The following is a 20,334-nucleotide window of genomic DNA, read 5'->3' as shown; positions in this document are numbered from 1 at the left end:
CTCTCTACTACTCACCCTACTACTGTCTACTACACTCTACCACCCACTCTCTACTACTCTACCACTCACTCTCAACTTCTCTCTCTCTCTACTACTCACTCTCGACTACTCTACTACTCTCTACTACTCACTCTCTACTACTACTCTCTCTACTACTCACTCTCTACTACTCGCTCTCTACTACTCGCTCTCTACTACTCTCTACTGCTCACACTCCACTACTAACTCTCTACTACTCGCTCTCAACTACTCTCCACTACTCATTCTACTATTCACTCTCTAGTACTCTCTACTACTCTCTCTACTTCTCACACTCTACTATTCTCTCTACTACTCACTCTCTACTACTCTCTACTACTCACTCTCTACTACATACTCTCTACTACTTGCTCTCTACTACTTGCTCTCAACTACTCTCTATTACTCACTCTACTACTCACTCTCTACTACTCACTCTCTACTACTCCACTACTCTCTACTACTCACTCTCTATTACTCACTCTACTACTCACTCTCTACTACTCACTCTCTACTGCTCACTCTCTACTACTCTCTACTACTCACTCTTTACTACCATCTCTCTACTACTCTCTACTACTCTCTACTACTCACTCTCTACTACTCTCTACTACTCACTTTCTAATTCTCTATTACTCTCTATGACTCACTCTCTTCTACTCACTCTCTACTACTCTCTACAACTCACTCTCTACTACTCACTCTCTACTACTCTCTCTCTACCTATCACTCTCTACTACTATCTTCTATTCACTCTCTACTACTCACTCCCTACTACTCTCTACTATCCACTCTCTACTACTCTCTACTACTCTCTACTACTCACTGTCTACTAATCACTCTCTACTACTCTCTACTACTCACTCTACTACTCTCTACTACTCTCTACCACTCACTCTCTACTACTCTAGTACTCACTATCTACTACTCTCTACTACTCTCTCTCTACTGCTCACTCTCTATTACTCACTCTACTTCTCTCTACTACTGACTCTCTACCACTCTTTCTCTACTACTCACTCTCTACTACTCTTTCTCTACTACTCACTCTCTACTACTCACTCTGTATTACTCACTCTCTTCTACTCGCTCTCCACTACTCTCTACTACTCGCTCTCCACTACTCACTGTCTACTACTCGCTCTCTACTACTCTCTACTTCTCACTCTCTACTATTCACTCTCTACTACTCTACTACTCTCTACTACTCTCTCTACTTCTCACTCTCTACCACTCACTCTCTACTACTCTAATACTCTGTACTACTCTCTCTACTACTCACTCTCTACTACTCTCTACTACTCACTCTACTACTCTCTACTACTCTATACCACCCACTCTCTACTACTCTACTACTCACTCTCTACTACTCCCACTCTACTATCCCTCTCTACTACTCTACTACTCACTCTCTACTACGCACCCTCTACTACTCGCTCTCTACTACTCTCTACTGCTCACTCTCCACTACTCACTCTCTAGTACTCACTCTCAACTACTCTCTACTACTCATTCTACTACTCACTCTCTACTACTCTTTACTACTCTCTCTGCTTCTCACTCTCTACTACTCTCTCTACTACTCACTCTCTACTACTCACTCTCTACTACTCACTCTCTACCACTTGCTCTCTACTACTCGCTCTCAACTACTCTCTATTACTCACTCTACTACTCACTCTCTACTACTCCACTACTCTCTACTACTCACTCTCTACTACTCACCATCTACTACTCTTCTACTCTCTACTACTCTCTCTCAACTACTCACTCTCTACTGCTCACTCTCTACTACTCTCTAATACTCACTCTCTACTACTCTGTCTCTACTACTCTCTACTACTCACTCTCCTACTCACTCTACTACTCACTCTCTACTACTCTCTCTCTTCTACTCTCTACTACTCACTCTACTACTCACTCTCTACTACTCTCTCTGCTACTCACTCTCTACTAATCACTCTCTACTACTCTCTAATACTCACTCTCTACTACTCACTCTACTACTCACTCTCTACTACTCACTCTCTACTACTCTCTACTACTCACTCTAATACTCACTCTCTACTACTCTCTACTACTCTCTACTACTCACTCTCTACTACTCACTCTACTACTCTCTACTACTCACTCTCTGCTACTCTCTCTATTACTCTCTACTACTCTCTACTACTCACTCTCTACTCTCTATTACTCACTCTCTGCTCTCTACCTCTCTCTCTACTACTCTCTAGTACTCGCTCTCTACTACTTGCTCTCTACTACTCTCTACTGCTCACACTCCACTACTCACTCTCTACTATTCGCTCTCAACTACTGTCTACTACTCACTCTACTACTCTCTACTACTCACTCTCTACTCCTCACTCTCTACAACTCACTCTCTACTACTCACTCTCTATTACTCTCTACTACTCTCTACTACTCTCTACTACTCACTCTCTACTCTCTATTACTCACTCTCTGCTCTCTACCTCTCTCTCCACTACTCTCCACTACTCGCTCTCTACTACTCACTCTCTACTACTCACTCTACTACTCTCTACTACTCACTCTCTGCAACTCTCTCTATTACTCTCTACTACTCTCTACTACTCACTCTCTACTCTCTATTACTCACTCTCTGCTCTCTACCTCTCTCTCCACTACTCTCCACTACTCGCTCTCTACTACTCACTCTCTACTACTCTCTACTACTCTCTCTACTTCTCACTCTCTACTACTCTCTCTACTACTCACTCTCTACTACTCTCTACTACTCACTCTCTACTACATACTCTCTACTACTTGCTCTCTACTACTCGCTCTCAACTACTCTCTATTACTCACTCTACTACTCACTCTCTACTACTCACTCTCTACTACTCCACTACTCTCTTCTTCTCACTCTCTATTACTCATCATCTACTACTCTACTACTTTCTTCTACTCTCTCTCTACTACTCACTCTCTAATACTCTCTACTACTCACTCTCCACTACCCTCTCTCTATTACTCTCTAGGACTCACGCTCTACTACTCTCTACAACTCACTCTCTACTACTCAATCTCTACTACTCTCTCTCTACCTCTCACTCTCTACTACTCTCTGCTACTCTCTACTATTCACTCTCTACTACTCACTCTCTACCACTCTCTACTATCCACTCTCTACTACTCTCTACTACTCTCTACTACTCACTCTCTACTACTCACTCTCTACTACTCACTCTCTACTACTCTCTACTACTCTCTACCACTCACTCTCTACTACTCTACTACTCACCATCTACTTCTCTCTACTACTCTCTCTCTATTACTTACTCTCTGCAACTCTTTCTCTACTACTCACTCTGTACTACTCACTCTCTTCTACTCGCTCTCTACTACTCTCTACTACTCGCTCTCCACTACTCACTCTCTACTACTCGCTCTCTACTACTCTAATACTCTGTACTACTCTCTCTACTACTCACTGTCTACTACTCTCTACTTCTCACTCTACTACTCTCTTCTACTATCTACCACCCACTCTCTACTACTCTACTTCTCACTCTCTACTACTATCTCTACTACTCACTCTCTACTACTCTACTACTTACTCTCTACTACTCACTCTCTACTACTTGCTCTCTACTACTCTCTACTGCTCACTCTCCACTACTCACTCTCTAGTACCCTCTCTCAACTACTCTCTACTACTCATTCTACTACTCACTCTCTACTACTCTTTACTACTCTCTTTGCTTCTCACTCTCTACTACACTCTCTACTACTCACTCTGTACTACTCACTCTCTACTACACACTCTCTACAACTTGCTCTCTACTACTCGCTCTCAACTACTCTCTATTACTCACTCTACTACTCACTCTCTACTGCTCCACTACTCTCTACTACTCACTCTCTACTACTCACCATCTACTACTCTTCTACTCTCTACTACTCTCTCTCAACTGCTCACTCTCTACTGCTCACTCTCTACTACTCTCTAATACTCACTCTCTACTACTCTCTCTCTACTACTCTCTACTACTCTCTACTACTCACTCTCTACTACTCACTCTCCTACTCACTCTACTACTCACTCTCTACTACTCTCTCTCTACTACTCTCTACTACTCTCTACTACTCACTCTATGCTGCTCTCTCTATTACTCTCTACTACTCACTCTGTACTCTCTATTACTCACTCTCTGCTCTCTACCTCTCTCTCTCTACTACTCTCTACCTCTCTACCTTTACCTCTCTACCTCTACCTCTACACCTCTTCCTCTCTACCTCTCTCTACAGGCACACATATCCACATATATATATATATGCATATATATGCATATGCATTTATATATGTTTGTGTTGAGATATATATATATATACTTGCAAATTCACTTAAAAAACCATAGGTTTCACACATGTTATAGTTAGGTGGACATTTCACTCATAAAAAACCAATGAAATTCCCTCGTTATAGTTAGTTCAGATAACTATAACTCGCGCGCCCGCAATCCACTGCTCATGACATCACAAATTACATCACTCATGACATGATCAGTGGCATCACTCATGACATCACTGATGACATCATCCTTGTGATAGAGCGGCGGTCGCGCGAGTTATAGTTATCTGAACTAACTATAACGGGGGAATTTCATTGGTTTTTTACGAGTGAAATGTCCACCTAACTATAACATGTGTAAAACCTATGGTTTTTTAAGTGAATTTGCAAGGTTTTTTAAATGCTAATTCCTATCTGTAACGTGTGTGAAACCTATGGTTTTTTAGCGAATTTGTACGGTTTTTTTAAATGCTAAGTAATGTATGTATTATTTATTTGTTTATTTTAAGTTTTTTCACCGTGCGCGCACCTCGCGCGCACCGTGCGTGCTCCTTGCGATTTTTAAAAAAAAATTAAAATGTTTTTTCACCCTTCAGGGTCCTTTAGGGGCCCCCTGACAAAGGCTAGGGGGTCAGGAACTCTCTACCCTGCCCCCTTTTCACGTTCGCCACCTCTCTTTTTCACTCTCGCACCCAAAACAAACAAAATGGCGGCCGACACTTCCTGATTTCGACCGATTCGAACGTTGACTGACATGTAACCACCAAATAGAATTACGCTTGCGCACGTTAGGGTGCGCGCACGGTGCACGCACGGTGCGTGGCTATAGATATTTATATGCTTTTAAATGCAATTTTCTCAGGAAATACTGAACAGATTGACTCCATATATGCAAAAGGCACTTCCCTGACCTGAGGACTACCTCTTTGCCAAATTTCAAGTAATTCTGTTCAGCCGTTCGGGCTGTACCTTCGACTAAAGGTCCTATGGGAAAATGCATGGGGAAAACGTGTTTTGGGACCCCCCTTTTTTCTCGGCCCCCGCTTGACGAATCACCCCGAGACTTTCAGGATAGGAGCTGAGCGGAGCGCCCCATTAGTTTTTAAAATTTTGCGAGGATTCGTCAACTGGCGCCAAAGTTATTCAAAATAGAATTTTCAGATTTCCTATGGAAACACGATCCTAACTAGAACTATCTACTGGCCACCGCCAGTAGATAATATATATATATATATATTCACTGAAAAAAACATAGGTTTCACACATGTTATAGTTAGCTGTACATTTCACTCGTAAAAAAACAATGAAATTCCCCCGTTATAGTTAGTGCAGGCAACTATAACTCACGCGACCGCAATCCTCTGCTGATGCTAATACTGTATTTAGACACTTATTTGCCCATGTCTTCTTCCATTAAATTTTAGCTATACATATATTACAAATATTTTTTTTTCATAAAGACACATATGTCATCAGCAGAAGATTGCGGTCGCGTGAGTTATAGTTGCCTGCACTAACTATAACGGGGGAATTTCATTGGTTTTTTATGAGTGAAATGTACAGCTAACTATAACATGTGTGAAACCTATGGTTTTTTCAGTGAATTTGCAAGGTTTTTTAAATGCTAATTCCTAACTATAACGTGTGTGAAACCTATGGTTTTTTCAGTGAATTTGTACGGTTTTTTAAATGCTAAGTTACTTTACGCCATTCGTGGCGTGCGCGCCCAGTTAACGCTGTTCGTTCTGTGCGCGCACGGTGCGCTTCGCGCACTGTGCGCGCACAGTGAGCACGCGGTGCGCTTCGCGCACCGCGCGCCCACTTTACGCAGTTAGTGCCGTGCACGCACGGTGGTCACACGGTGCGCTGCGCGCACCGCGTGCCCACGTTATGCGGGATGGGCCATGTACGCACGATGCGCTTCGCGCACCGTGCGCACATGGGGGACATATTATGCGCATCTTTGTGAAATGTATTCTTTGTTTATTTCTTATCTGTCATAAGCCATGCACAAATGGTGTCCTTCGGGCACCATTTGCACATGGGGTGGGGAGGGTGTGGATAATTTTTTTTAAAAAAAATTTTGACCGTACGCGTACGGTAAGCGTAATCGGCGATTTTGCGAAAAAAAAAAAAAATTATTTGGGCTTGGGGGTTGTTTGGGGACCCCTATATCAATGCTGGGTGGTTAGGATCTCATGAAACTGCCTCTTTAGACATTTTTTGGCATCGTTTTTGCTGCCCAACTCAGAGAGCGAGAGAGAAAATGGCGGCCGCTGCTTCCTGGTTTCGACCGATTCGAATGTTTACTAAGATCTAACAGCCAATCAAAATCGCGCTCGCGCACGCCACCGTACGCGTACGGTAAGCGCACCGTAAGCGCACCGTACGCTGGCTCAGATATATATATTGATTTAAAGGCTATTTTCTCTGAATCTACTGAACAGATTTACACCAAACCTACAAAAGGCACTTCCTTGACCTGAGGACTACCTCTCTGCCAAATTTCAAGTAATTCTGTTCAGCCGTTCGGGCTGTAGCTGTGTCTAAAGGTCCTATGGAAAAATGCATGGGAAAAACGCGTTTTGGGACCCCCCTTTTATCTCAGCCCCCGCTTGACGAATCCCCCCGAGACTTTCAGAGTAGGAGCGGAGCGTAGCGCCCCACCTACTTAGAAAAATTTGCGAGGATTCGTCAACCGGCGCCAAAGTTATTCAAAATAGAATGTTGCGGATTTCCTATGGAAACGTGGTCCTAACTATAACTACCTACTGGCAACCGCCAGTAGGTAATATATACATATATATATATATATATATATATATATATATATATATATATATATATATATATATGTATATATATATATATATTCACTGAAAAAACTATAGGTTTCACACACGTTATAGTTAGGAATTAGCATTTAAAAAACCTTGCAAATTCAATGAAAAAACCATAGGTTTCACAAATGTTATAGTTAGTTGGACATTTCGCTCGTAAAAAACCATTGAAATTCCCCCGTTATAGTTAGTTCAGCTAACTATAACTCGCGCACCCGCAATCCACTGCTGATGACGTCACATATTACATCACTCATGACATGGTCAGTGACATCACTCATGACATCACTGATGACATCTAAAATGACATCACTGATGACATCACTGATGACGTCATCCATTGAGTCTGTGTTTCTTAACAATTTTAATATGTTTAATATATATATGGAAAGGCCTGTTGAAGAATGAGTGGGTGTACAAGTGTGTAAATGGATGAGTTTCTTTGGTGCGTAACTGACTCTATAAGTGAGTCATTAAATGTATCTTACTGCAGACTAGTGACTAATCTGTGTGAATGTCTGTATGTTTCTGTCTGTTGGTGTATAAGTGGCTGCATGGTTTTGTGAATATCTATATGAGTGTCTATGTGGGTTATCGATTGGTTGTCTGAGTATCTGTATGGGTGCCTGAGTGTTAGTGTGGGTAGGCTGTGTGTGACTCTGTGCATAGATGTGTGAGTGGGTGATTCTATGGGTGCAGGGTTTTAAGAGTGCATCTGTGATGGACTGTATGGTTGAGCGAGTGTATGTATGGGTGTGTTAGGGATTCAATGTATATCTCAGTGGTACATTTGTGACTAACTACATATGTGAAAGGCAGTATATATGTGTGTAAGAGTATATAAGTGGCTAGATGTGAGAATGTGTGATTGTGACAGTGACTGTATGGATGAGTGTGTGCTTTTGTTAATGATTCTAATGGAGCATAAAAATGTGATACTTTTTTTGTGAGCAAGGGAACTTGATTGTGTATAACTGTATAGGTGAGTAAATGGCAGTGTGATTATTTTTATGAATGACTAGGTGTGAGAGTAACTCTATGGATGATTGATAGTGTGTGAGTGTCTATATAGGTGTGTGTATAAATTCATATGATACTTTTTTATGGAGTGACTGTAACTATGAGTGACTTTACATGTGAGTGTGTGGAGGTGTATGAAGACCTAAAAGTTAATATGTGGGTATGCAGTTATTGGTATTGCATTATTTATGGATATGAGAATGGAACTCTGTAATTTTGAGTTGGTATATAAAGGTTTTATAAGGGTTTGAAAAGATGTTGTAATTTATCACATTGTTGACGTTATCAGTGATGTCATCAGTGATGTCATTTTAGATGTCATCAGTGATGTCATGAGTGATGTCACTGACCATGTCATGAGTGATGTAATATGTGACGTCATCTTTTTGGGAAAAAGGGGGTGGTGATAGACAGAGTTTCTGAATGATGCAGAATACTCTTACCAAGTCAAGAGATCATGGTTTTAATCCATCACCGTTTTTTAGCTCACTGCACCATCCCAGCTCAGAACCTGGCTACATGCAAATTAGTCTGTACCTGTCCCAGTGCATGATGGGAACAGGGCAAACCAAACTACCAAGCCAATTCTTATACTGGGAAGGAAACAAGCTTCCGGGGACCGGTTTCTGGCATCACAGCCTTCGTCGGCCCGGCTTGCCTGAATCCTGATGGTGCAATGAGCAAGGGACTCACGTCTGAGCATACCCTCCCACACTGAGTGTGGATAAAATCGATTTGGGAAAAAGGGGGTGGTGATAGACAGAGTTTCTGAATGATGCAGAATACTCTTACCAAGTCAAGAGATCATGGTTTTAATCCATCACCGTTTTTTAGCTCACTGCACCATCCCAGCTCAGAACCTGGCTACATGCAAATTAGTCTGTACCTGTCCCAGTGCATGATGGGAACAGGGCAAACCAAACTACCAAGCCAATTCTTATACTGGGAAGGAAACAAGCTTCCGGGGACCGGTTTCTGGCATCACAGCCTTCGTCGGCCCGGCTTGCCTGAATCCTGATGGAGCAATGAGCAAGGGACTCACGTCTGAGCATACCCTCCCACACTGAGTGTGGATAAAATCGATTTGGGAAAAAGGGGGTGGTGATAGACAGAGTTTCTGAATGATGCAGAATACTCTTACCAAGTCAAGAGATCATGGTTTTAATCCATCACCGTTTTTTAGCTCACTGCACCATCCCAGCTCAGAACCTGGCTACATGCAAATTAGTCTGTACCTGTCCCAGTGCATGATGGGAACAGGGCAAACCAAACTACCAAGCCAATTCTTATACTGGGAAGGAAACAAGCTTCCGGGGACCGGTTTCTGGCATCACAGCCTTCGTCGGCCCGGCTTGCCTGAATCCTGATGGTGCAATGAGCAAGGGACTCACGTCTGAGCATACCCTCCCACACTGAGTGTGGATAAAATCGATTTGGGAAAAAGGGGGTGGTGATAGACAGAGTTTCTGAATGATGCAGAATACTCTTACCAAGTCAAGAGATCATGGTTTTAATCCATCACCGTTTTTTAGCTCACTGCACCATCCCAGCTCAGAACCTGGCTACATGCAAATGAGTCTGTACCTGTCCCAGTGCATGATGGGAACAGGGCAAACCAAACTACCAAGCCAATTCTTATACTGGGAAGGAAACAAGCTTCCGGGGACCGGTTTCTGGCATCACAGCCTTCGTCGGCCCGGCTTGCCTGAATCCTGATGGAGCAATGAGCAAGGGACTCACGTCTGAGCATACCCTCCCACACTGAGTGTGGATAAAATCGATTTGGGAAAAAGGGGGTGGTGATAGACAGAGTTTCTGAATGATGCAGAATACTCTTACCAAGTCAAGAGATCATGGTTTTAATCCATCACCGTTTTTTAGCTCACTGCACCATCCCAGCTCAGAACCTGGCTACATGCAAATTAGTCTGTACCTGTCCCAGTGCATGATGGGAACAGGGCAAACCAAACTACCAAGCCAATTCTTATACTGGGAAGGAAACAAGCTTCCGGGGACCGGTTTCTGGCATCACAGCCTTCGTCGGCCCGGCTTGCCTGAATCCTGATGGTGCAATGAGCAAGGGACTCACGTCTGAGCATACCCTCCCACACTGAGTGTGGATAAAATCGATTTGGGAAAAAGGGGGTGGTGATAGACAGAGTTTCTGAATGATGCAGAATACTCTTACCAAGTCAAGAGATCATGGTTTTAATCCATCACCGTTTTTTAGCTCACTGCACCATCCCAGCTCAGAACCTGGCTACATGCAAATTAGTCTGTACCTGTCCCAGTGCATGATGGGAACAGGGCAAACCAAACTACCAAGCCAATTCTTATACTGGGAAGGAAACAAGCTTCCGGGGACCGGTTTCTGGCATCACAGCCTTCGTCGGCCCGGCTTGCCTGAATCCTGATGGTGCAATGAGCAAGGGACTCACGTCTGAGCATACCCTCCCACACTGAGTGTGGATAAAAATATGTGACGTCATCAGCAGTGGATTGCTGGTGTGCGAGTTATAGTTAGCTGAACTAACTATAACGGGGGAATTTCAATTTTACGAGCGAAATGTCCAGCTAACTATAACATTTGTGAAACCTATGGTTTTTTCATTGAATTTGCAAGGTTTTTTAAATGCTAATTCCTAACTATAACGTGTGTGAAACCTATGGTTTTTTCAGTGAATTTGCAAGGTTTTTTAAAAGCTAATTTCTAAATATAACGCGTGTGAAACCTATATTTTTTTGTGTTTTTGCTTGGTTTTTTTAATTCTAATTCCTAACTATAATGTGTGTTTAACCTATGGTTTTTTATTGATTTTCTTTTTTTTTTACATCATTTTTTTCCTTTTTATTTTTTCTTTTAAACACTATTCTACCTATATATATATTCATGGTTTTAATTCATTCTTCAATTTATAATGAATCACCTTTTTTAAATAAATGGTTAGATATAGTTGTATAACATAGTTAATATCTTCGCTTTATGTACGGTGAGCGTACGTAATATTTCTACTCTGTTTGCGCTTGCTTACGCAATTTGCGTAGGCGTCCGTACTTCCTACGCGACGCGTAAGCGCATGCTTTACACGCGCACGCGCGCGCGCGCACGTTACGCGGAAGTGTACGAGCGTGCCTGTAATGCGCATGTGTGCGTGTGCGTGTCTTTCGTACGCGCATGCGTACTTTTACCGTACGCGCTCGGTAAGCTTAACGTGCGCGTACGGTTGGTCATGTGATCAAGAAACAACACTTTTGATTGGTTCAAACTACTTTCAGTTCTGGAATCTTCCTACACCACACCCATTCCACTCATTACTGCTTGTGATTTCTTAGGAGAAGGAGCTGAATTGTCTTTGGGATACAATGGCAGAGCAGCAGACCTCTTCTGAGAGTGAGCAGGGCAGCAGCATCATGAGGCAGAGAAGGAGGAAACAAAAGAATTCTTTTGTTTGGGAGTATTTTACTTTTCCAGAGGGGCAGAAAAAGGTAAATGCTCCATTAGTCACCTGCTCACTTTGTGAGCGTGTCTTATCTAGAGGTAACCCAAGGAAGAAGTATTCCTTTGGTAATCACACTATGCTAAGACACATTAGGGATGTACATCCCAGGACTTTTGCTCGACATTCTGAAGCAAATCCTTCAGAAAGTCACCCGAGCACACCCGCAGAAGCTCAGCCGAGTACATCTTCGGCAGCTCAGCCGAGCCCTTCCTCTGCGGTGGGAGCATCACCCTCTTCTGCTCCTCTGGAAACGAACCCTCGATTTCTGAGGGTACAAATGAGGTGCACCAGATGTTATGGTCTAATTGTTCATGGGGAGAGCAGTGTTTCCCTAATAAACAATAAGATAGACCAGCACATCTGTGGTCCTTGTTAATATTCCCATTCTTTCTTTCCTCTGTCCCTGTATTAACACAACGGCTCTTTTAAGAGCCAACCTTACCTCACAACTTTTTTTAAATTTTTTTAATTAATTTTTTTAATTTTTTTTTTTACCGTACGTGCATTTTTTTTTTTAAATAACACATTTTTTTTACCCTACAAGGTCCTTGAGGGAGTACAACGGAAATGAGAAAAGCAGAGAGAGGAGAAGTGAAAAAAAGGGAGCATGAAACTAAATCTGTAATGAATACAGAAATTTCACACTAACCTGACCAAAAAAATAACGTATTTATTAATAAATGCTTTATTTAAATTGCTAGAAAAAAGGTTTATCTTTTCGTAATTTTTTTTTCTCAATCTGAAAAAAAAGAAAAAAGAATTAATATTTAATAATACATTTTAGAATACAGTACACATATTTTCATATTTAAAAACAATTTTTTGCCCTTTTTTTGCTGTTTTCAGAATATATTGCATTTCACTGTACATCGTGAAAGCAATTGCATTCATCACTTAACAGCGGGCAAAAAAAAATAACAATCTGAAAGATTGTTTAAAAAAAGCCCAGAATCTCTTCTCACTAAAGCATACCTTTATAGAAATGTAACATATTTTTAAAAAATATCATCTAAGAACAATAACTATTTCCACTAAATATCGTCTTAAAATTTTTGTTGCATAAGCATAATCACCAAAATAATATGTGTCAAAGAAGTCCACAATACAAATTGTTACCTTTCCTTTAGGCCAAATGGTAATTTTTAAATTCTTTTTTGATGAAATTTCCAATGGTAATCCAATAAAATTGCAAAAATGATTTGTACAGATGTTGCAAATTCTATCTAAAATTTTGGTTTCAGAAAAATTAAATAGGAATTTGCTAAATCAAAAGGCAAACGTTGCTTAAAAATCAATTGAGAATGATTACACAGTGACCAGCCTTTTTCACATTTAAGATAAACTGTGTAATGACCAGAAGTTACAGTATGTCCATCATGGAAAATTATTGCAACTGTAAAAAAAGTTTTTCCTGAAATTGATAATTGCTGTCCTATAAACTTCTTTATTAAAGTGTCCAATTTTGAACCATCAGCTCTACAACGTTGCATCATTAAAATTACACACTGTCCATATTTCTTTAAAAATAACGTTGAAAACATGTCAGATTTACATTCACAGCATTCCATGCTATGATTGGCATCTTTAACTAATTTACTAAAACTCACTGATTTACTTTCTGGCAATGTTAAATAGATAAACCTTTCTGAATCAACATTAGAGCTGCATGTGTAGAAACAGTTTTCACAAGTATGTTCCCATTTATAAGAGAGACCGAACATATTCTCAATATCTATGCCTTCATCTTCCAGTACCATAAGGACATACATCAAGAATTCCTGTGCATCTTGCTGGACATTTTGAGTAAACTGTGTACGTCCTGAATATACCTCTAAGAGATTTCTAATTTCAGTACCACTTTCTATTTTAGTTTTATCAATACTCAGCGTCTCATAAAGGAGACTTAGCACAGAACAGAATCTTTTATCATGATTTACTATTATCTGCTCTTGCAAACTTTCAAGATAAAATACAACATTTAGCACTACATTAGCGTAGCAGTTGACACCAGAGCTATTTTCAAAATGACAACCAACAACCTCTTCAACATTATCCTTTTTCTTTTTGCTTGCAATCACATGAGTCTCTTTTTGTTTTCTCTTCCCTACATCCTCATTACAGATATTCTCAAATCTCCTTTTCCGAGAAACAACACCTTTTTCCAACACAGGATACTGACCTAAATGAGAAGCATAGGTTCTTCTTAATCTATTATACTCCTTTACACAATTTGCATCTGCACTAACTTTTGAGTCATCAAAGTCCATCATGAATAAACCAGATAATGTTTTCACTCGTGACAAAGCAACATATGCCATACCTTCTTTGAACACAGTAGAACCAATGTTTACAAAAGCACTATCTACAGTTAATCCTTGAGACTTGTGAATAGTTACAGCATATGCTAGAGAAAATGGAAACTGCTTCCTACGTACATATAAGTCTTTTACAAGCAAAAAAATGACTGAACAACGACTAATCTCTTTAACCTCTGCAATCTGATCACATTTTATTTTTTCTGGTATTTCACAAAACCCACAACTTTACCCATAGCTCCATTCACTAAACCTTTTTCAACATCCAAATTTCTCCTTAAAAATACTCGACAGTTCATGCAAAGATATAGATTTTTTTCTAATCCAGCTGTTTTCCAAATGTTCTTCTCTAGAGAATCCAATTTATTTTTCAGTTTGCCTGTTAATGTAATAGTTATTCCTTCATGCTGAATTTTATCAACTGCTTCCATTTCCTTAATCTCTTCCTTTTCCAATTTCAAAAGTTCCTCATTGAATATCGAGCATTCACGTAGTGTTGGCATTAAGCAGATTACAGTATTATTTTCTGCAATATTTTTGTATATTTTCTCTGCAACTATTTCTTCCTTTGGAAATAAATTATGTAGCAACCGACTCTGTAATGCTTTTCTGCCAACTTCTGTGAGTAGTCCAATTCTGATATCTTTCAGAATACTTGCATAATCTTCATCGTTTGCTTGCCTCATATTGGTAGTAAGTTCTTTGTACTCAAAGAACGACCAAATATTCGCATTACCAATGCTTCCTAACGACTTCTTTGTGTGTTCATGTGTCACAGTATTAAACACTGGTTGTCCTTTAACTGGAGTAAGCTGTAGAAGATCCCCAAAAACTATAACATGTTTTCCTCCAAATAACACGTCATAGTCTCTCTTTAGAATTTGCTGCATTCTTAAATGCACAAATGCAAGCATTAAGTTTGATACCATGCTTACCTCATCAATAATGAGAACTTGCATCTTCTTCAACACTCTTGAAACTTCGAAGCATGCTTCTCCTGTAAGCTTGTGATATTCTATTTTGTTCTCATGCTCCACTGGTAACATTAGCAAGCGATGTAAGGTAATTCCTTTTATATTATATGCTGCTCACCCAGTTGGAGCAGTAACAACACAAGACAAAGTTTAATCTGTTTTTTGCTCTAGGTAGCTTCTGATGACTTTAATTAGGAAATTTTCCAATTCCAGCTTGTCCACTCACATACATCCTGATTGGTTCAAATGATGTGCATGTGCACGCTTTATTTTCATGTAGTAATCCGTGATCAATTTTTTTTCTGACTTCTTCATAAATTTGTTGTTGTTCTTCATTCAGTTGTTGTTCCAAATTTGGTAAGTCTATTAAATCTTCTTGAGCTTGATTCATAGCTGTTTCAACTTCATTCATGGCTATTGCAGCTTCATTTTCTACAATTGGTTGTCCTAGGGGATCTTGACTGAGCGTTTCAGAACTTTGGCTGTCTTGAGAACTGTCTCTAGCTACTTCAGCTGCAATTGTTGCTTCCTGTTCAATTTCTTCATTTAACATTTGCACATAATTTATGAAAGTACTGCATTCAATCGTATCTTTACATGCATTGAATGAATCCTCATAGCTTTGAAATTCTCCAAGTAGTTCGTCCTCTGTACGCCATGGTTTAAACAGCTGTAAAAGTGCCAAGTAGTAAAATTCCTTTTTGCCAGTGGTGTCGCAACTCAGCTTCCTATGATTAATCAAACTTCCTTTTGTTTGCTTCACCAAACATTCTTCCTCACCAATGACTTTATATTTTCCATTTTTGATGTCTTCTGTGGCTTTCCGTGAAAAAATGTAGTTTTGCAGCACTTCATAGAGACACATGTTCTCAAGATGACAGCTTCTTTTTGGGTAATACGTGTCCAACATGTTTGTTTTCAAAATATCTGTACTTTCCGGGTCGTTCTCGGCCAAATATTCAATTTCTGCAACAGATTTCAGTACCCGATTTCGCATTGCTGCAAGGCCTAAACTTACCCAAATTATTCTTCTGGATTTCGAGTACAGACTTGCAGATGATAACCTATCTGAGCATTCGTAGGATCCAATTTCTCGATGCGATAACATCTTTAAACTGAAACTGTATAGCTTCTTACTGACAGTCTTCTCGTGAGAAATCTCTTCCCACATTTCCTTCAATTCCGTTTTCTCAGATTTAGTAATGTACGATGTGACATACCGAGCAACAGCAATAGAATTGTCTGCCACATACTGAATATCCATGTTAGCATTCCACATGGATAAAATGACTGGGTTGTAGTCATTTATATATTTTGACTCTTCTTTTCTTCTTAGGTTGTACGTATTTTTTGGAGATTTTCTTGTAATAGTATGTCGCACAGCTGACATAAAACTGTTTACTCTTCCTTTTGAAAGAACAGGTCTGGGAAATCCAAATCGACATTTTGTGTAGAATTTATCTTTGCTCTTGTACTTCCGTCGACAGTATTTTCCACACCGATGACTTTGGAAACGTAAAACTTGGTCTTTTAACTTTTTCTCTTCTGTGCTTTTAGGTATAGCACATGTTGCATATTCTTCGATGAAAGATAAAACTGCTTCATCAGCATCTGTTCCAAATTTTGGGGCATGCTTGATCCACAACAGCATATGAATATGAGGAGCACCTCTTGCTTGGTACTCTTTTCTCCAAAAGAAATCCACAACTTCTCCAAGAGGTGGATTTTTTTTATTGCAGATGAAGGACATCATAGCCTCAAATCTATGATTGAAATATCTGCAAACATTAACCAGATCCAATGAGCAAAGTTCTCCTGCTGTTTCGTATTCGATGATTTTAATGTTTGAATTTGCCTCTCGAAGAAAATCCAGAAGATCATCCCAAGCGTACTCTGCACAGCTTAGGGTAAGGAACCATGTAGGAGTTCCTAAATTCCGTAACATGCATTTCAATTCTCCATGGCGTCGGTACCAATATTCATTTGTCCCACGCTGACAAGCCATCAGATTGATCAATTGTGATTCCAAATGATCATCTCGCTGTTGCACTTTGTTCATAAAATCCCTTGCAGACACATTACGTAGATGTACTCCAGTTTTCAAAATGTGATTTACTGCATAAGATAGTGCAGACAAGTCACTTTCAAATAACAGATGGAACAAATAAGGAATACTTTGACGAAATCTGGGATCTTCTGCATATAATCTTGTAGTCCGATACTCAGAAGCAGGAATCTGTACTGGACGTTCATCGTATCGTCCACCTTCTCCTGTAGGAAACAGCTGGGGAAAACAACGAGCTTCCAAGCTCTCCTCCCATACACTCACGGGAGTTGCTTGTGCTTTCTTCATCTGAAACAGATCAATAGTGTTTGCCATAACTTCTTTTGAATGAAGAGGATGTATGCTGAAATGTTCATAAATTTCTTCTTCTTTTGACTTGTCCACTTTTTCAATTTGCCCAGTTGGTGTGTCTGTGTCTCCTAGTAAATCTTCTTCATCTTCATCTATATAAATTGATTCATACCATTTATTATTCCTTTTCAAATATAAATTTGCTCTTTGTACTTTCCGTACATCTACCAGCTCCTGCCAAATTTTCTTACTCTTTGTAGGTACACCATTAACCAGAATAACGAATGGTTCAGTTTTCAAAGTATCTGTATCAATAGTTTCCACATTTTTTTTCAAATCCAACGGCAAATAGACAACTCTTCCTTTTAAACCTCTCTGTAAATCTGGAGGAGGTAATTTACCAGTTTTGGGCTCCATACGTACTATGGTCTGGAACGGATGAACACATTGAATGAGTATACACTCATACGTATTTAAATCAGAAAGTTCGGCAGGAACTTCAACCAATTCTAAATTATTATGTACAGCTCTAGCTGGCATTTTATTTTCTTCTAACTTGTTGTAACAGTATTTACAAATACGATGATCTTCACCCAAATCAAAACAATTTTCAAGAAATATATATGTTGCAAAATCCTTCCACTTATAATTATCTTCTTCTTCACTTTTTTTGTAGAGATCAACATTCCTTGTTTGGATTTTATAATGGCTTCTCCGGCAACAAATACAAGTAATATTTGGTCTTTCATTAGAGATGATAGCAAATTTTGTTATTTGATCTTCAAATTTCTTATTTACGGAGGGTTCTACATTCTCTTCCACATTTTCCTCAATAACTGTGTCATTCCCTGCACTTTCTTGTTCCGGACCAAAGTAACTTAACTGAATTTCATCAGTAACCTTCTCAACATCTGATACAGTTCCACGGAACAGAGCCCTATTCAACTCATTTAACTTTAGTGCTGGACTTTTAGCAAAATACAATCTTCTCACAAATTTTCTAATTTCAGTATGATGAACTGCCAGCATCCTAAAATGGTGAAAAACACTTTGACAAACTTTCCTAGATAGTCAAGCCAGAGAGTGTCCTTGCAAACCAGTATTCTCTCTCACTCTGCATGGATCTAGTCCTTGAAGCACCTTAATCTTCTGTTTAACACTCTTTTTACTATATTCTCTTAAACACTCACGTAATTTATCAATAGATTCCTGTTGCAAAGTACAAATACTACTACAATTCCAAGTATACACTGGGGCTTTAGGACGTCTACCCATAACCTCATCCGCAATCACTTCTTCCTCATTTCTTGGAACCATTTTCTCCTTTTCCATTATACAACCATCTTTCACTTCATAAGCTCGTCCAGTGGTGTCAACTGCATGCAGCAAACTATTACTTTGAAGATAACTCTCTTCATTAAAAAATGGTTCTGTACTTGAACTATGCATCCATTCTCCTAAAAACACTTTACAAAAGTTATTTCTTTTCACTACTCTTTTCTTTTTGATTTGTGACTTCATTACATTGACCATTTTTTCTAATGAACGCATCCTGTTCAAAATTAAAATGAATAGTTTTCTTTTTAATTCTAAAGCCTTAGCTACAATGGCTTCAATATCTTTTTTTCTCTTGTAAAATGTTGTTTTTTTCTTATATTTTTTCACATCCTTTAGCAAATTGGACATCACTCTTCTCTGAAACATTTTTCTACGGATCTCTTTAAATGCTGTTTTTCTTTTTAAGTCAATCTTTATTGCTTCTGCTTGTACATTAGCATTTAGTAAATTCTCACTTTTGTCCTGTTGTTTTCTACTTGAAACAGTTTTTCCAATGGGGAAATTTTTTTAATTTTTCCTTTTTTTAAATATATTTTTAAAGAATTCCTTTGTCTGCTTACCAGAAGACTTTTTCTTTTTTCCAACACGAGCATCTTCAACTAACTTGGGTCCTCCAGTTGTCTTCAAATATGCATGTTTTTTCTGTTCTTTTCGCTTTCTTGATTTTATAGGCATCTTATATTTCCTTCACTGCTCTGCAGCAATACCTGAAAGAAACTAAAAAAAAAATACCTTTTTGTAATTTAAATATATTACTATATTTTTTATGAGCTTTTCAAATCTTATAATACTATCTACCCCTTTCCTACAAGTGAAAAACACAATAAAACCAACACAAATTAAATCTCTAAGAACAATTCCTGTGTGCACACAGACTCTTGGTGTGATTCTAGGCAGAACACGATATTTGATTTGCAATTCAAAAGCACACTTACTAATGTTTTTTTTGCAACTGATAATTACTCTAACAGTCTGACACATTTTCCTTATAGTTTAGAGAGGCAGAAAAGAGCACATGTCCAAACAGCTTTTTCAGAGCATGTACATGTGTAACGTGGCTGACTGACTACACTCCAGCAAAGGTAATGAGCCTTGGTGATGTTCAATGCATTAGCGTTCCTCACTCCTACCTAAAACACCACACAGTAAGCATGAGTGTACAGTAAAAACAGCTAGCTCTCTGCTAAAAGTGTGGTTCTGGAGACTGTCTACTGTCAGGTGCAAGAGAGACTTGAATGGACCCTTACATAACTGCATAAACACTGTAAACATGTATGTAAGACTACATGTGTGGTAAGGGTTAATATGAGTTTTTAACATGTAGCAACTACATGACCCATTGCACGAGTGGAAGAAAAATCTACCATGTTGATTTCAAATATGTTAGCATTTGCCTCTTATTTGAGATACTGTTTTGGGCTGAATGCTAACCATCACATTTCCAGAAAACAAGCTTCCCCTTTCCTACGAATGCAATTCTAAAAGAACCAGAGTGACACGAAATACATCTCTGACAACAATTCCTGTGTGCTCACAGACTCATGGTGTGATTCTAGGCAGAAAACGAAATTTGCTTGCCAATTTGAAAGCACACTTACTACTGTTTTTTTCTGCAAGTGTTAAGTACTGTAACAGTCTGATACATTTTCATTACAGTT

Source organism: Triturus cristatus, chromosome 4_2, assembly GCF_964204655.1.
Source record: "Triturus cristatus chromosome 4_2, aTriCri1.1, whole genome shotgun sequence".
Lineage (NCBI taxonomy): Eukaryota > Metazoa > Chordata > Amphibia > Caudata > Salamandridae > Triturus > Triturus cristatus.
The sequence above is the reverse complement of the archived record's forward strand: the minus strand, read 5'-3'. Positions refer to the sequence as shown.